This window comes from Orycteropus afer, unplaced genomic scaffold (genome assembly GCF_000298275.1).
Source record: "Orycteropus afer afer isolate SDZICR_OR568_19922 unplaced genomic scaffold, OryAfe1.0 scaffold00945, whole genome shotgun sequence".
NCBI lineage: Eukaryota > Metazoa > Chordata > Mammalia > Tubulidentata > Orycteropodidae > Orycteropus > Orycteropus afer.
Window position 1 is genome coordinate 338,031 of NW_006922532.1, and position 2,424 is coordinate 340,454.

The following is a 2,424-nucleotide window of genomic DNA, read 5'->3' on the forward strand; positions in this document are numbered from 1 at the left end:
CAAAATAAATAGACAATTAAAAATCATACAAAAACAGAAATTAGATGTTCAGAAGATGAACACTAAAAATGTGAAGATAGATAATCCACTAGAAGGACAAAAAAGTGGAATCAAATTGGCTGAGGAACTCACATCCCAGCTAGAGGGCAACTCCCTTGACATCAGCTTGTATGAGGAAAAATCAAATAAGAGAATAAAGAGAAATGAAGTAAACCAATGAGTTATATGGGATTATATCAAAAGAAATAACATATGCCTCATTGGAATTCCAGAACAAGAGGAAGCAATAAAATAAAATAAATACGCAGAGAAAATCATTGCAGACTAGCTAACAGAAAACTTCCTCAATATCATAAAATATGGAAAGATATCTATCCACGAAACTCAACAAACCCCATACAGAATAGCCCCCAAAAGAAAGTCACCAAGACACATTATATTCACTTTGCAAAACCCTTAAGAGCAACTCAGAAAAAACAAAATGTTACCTACAAAGGGCAACCAATAAGACTAAGCTCTGAGTTCTCAGCAGAAACTTTGAAAGAAAGAAAGCAATAGGATGACATATAAAAATCTTGAGGAAAAAAAAAAAATACCAAGCAAGAATTATATATTGAGCAATGTTGTTGTTAGGTGGCATTGAGGTAGGGCTGACTCATAGCGACCCTATGTATAACAGAGTGAAATACTGCCCAGTCCTACACCAGCCTCACAATGCTTGCTATACGTGAGCCTATCCTTACAGCCACTGCCTCAATCCATCTCATTGCGGGTCTTCTCTTTTTTCAATGACTCTCCACTTTACCAAGCAGGATATCCTTCTCCAGAGAATGGTCCCTTCTCACAACATGACCAAAGTAGGTGAGATGAAGTCTGGCCATTCTTTCTTCAAAGGAGCATTGCGGCTGTACTTCTTCCAGGGCAGATTTGTTGGTTCTTTTGGCAGTCCATGGTACTTCCAATATTCTTCACCTACACCAAAACTCAAAAGCATCAACTCTTCTTCCATTTTCCTTACTCATTTTCCAGCTTTCACATACATATGAGATGACTGAAAATACCATGATGTGGGTACTTTAAAGAGTTCTTTTGCAGCAGATTTGCCAAGGGCAAAACAATGTCTGATATCTTGAGTGCTCCTTACATTGGTGTTGATGGTTGATCCAATAGTATGAAATCACTGAAAACTTCAATCTTTTCTCCAATTCTCATGAGGCTGCTTATTGATCCAGTTGTGAGGATGTTCATTTTCTTTATTTTGAGTTGTAATCCATGCTGAAGAGTATAATCTTTAATATTAATTAGTAAGTGCTTGAAATCATCTTCACTTTCAGAAAGCAAGATTGTGTCATCTGCATGTGGTGGTTATTAATGAGTCTTCCTCCAATCTTGATGCTGCATTCTTCTTCATATAGTCTATGTTCTCAGAGTATTTGCTCAGCATACAGATTGAATATGGTTTGATTGTATCAAGGATACTATCTTGATGCTCTCTCTTCCAGATTTTAAACCACGCAGTGTCTCCTTGTTCTGTTCAAACAACAGCCTCCTGATCCATGTACAGGTTCCTCATGAGCACAATTAAGTGTTCTGGGACTCTCACTCTTTGCAATGCTATCTGTAATCTGTTATAATGCACACAGCAAAATGATTTTGCATAGTCAACAAAACACAAGTAAACATTTTTCTGGTATTCTTTGCTTTCAGCCAAGATCCATCTGACATCAGCAATGATATCCATTTTTTCACTTCCTCTTCTGAATCCAGCTGCGTTTCTGGAAGTTCCCAGTCAATAAACTGCTGCAACTATTTTTGAAGTTATCTTCAGCAAAATTTTACTTGCGTGTGATATTAATGCTATTGATCGGTAATTTTCACATTCTCTCAGATCACCTTTCTTTGGAATGGGCACAAATATGGATCTCTTCCAATCAGTTGGCCAGGTAGCTGTCTTCCAAATTTCTTGCCATAAACAATAAGTACCTCCAGTGCAGCATCTGTTTGTTGAAACATCTCAATGGGAATTCTGTAAATTCATGGAGCCTTGTTTTATACCAATTCTTTCAGTGCCACTTCAACTTCTTCCTTCAGTGCCATTGGATCTTGATCATATGTAACCTCTTGAAATATATGAACAATCAACAATTCTTTTTGGTACAGTGACTCTGTGCATTCCTTCCCTTTTCTTGTGATGTTTACTGCACCAGGCAATATTTTGCCCATAGAATCTTTCAATATTGCAACTCGAGGCTTAAAGTTTTTTCTTCAGTTCTTTCAGCTTGAGAAATGCTGAGCTTGTTCTTCCCTTTTGATTTTCTAACTCCACGTCTTTGCACATTTCATTATAATAATTGACTTTGTTTTCTTGAGCTGCTCTTTGAAATCTTCTGTCAGCTCTTTTATCTTGTCATTTCTTCCATTTGC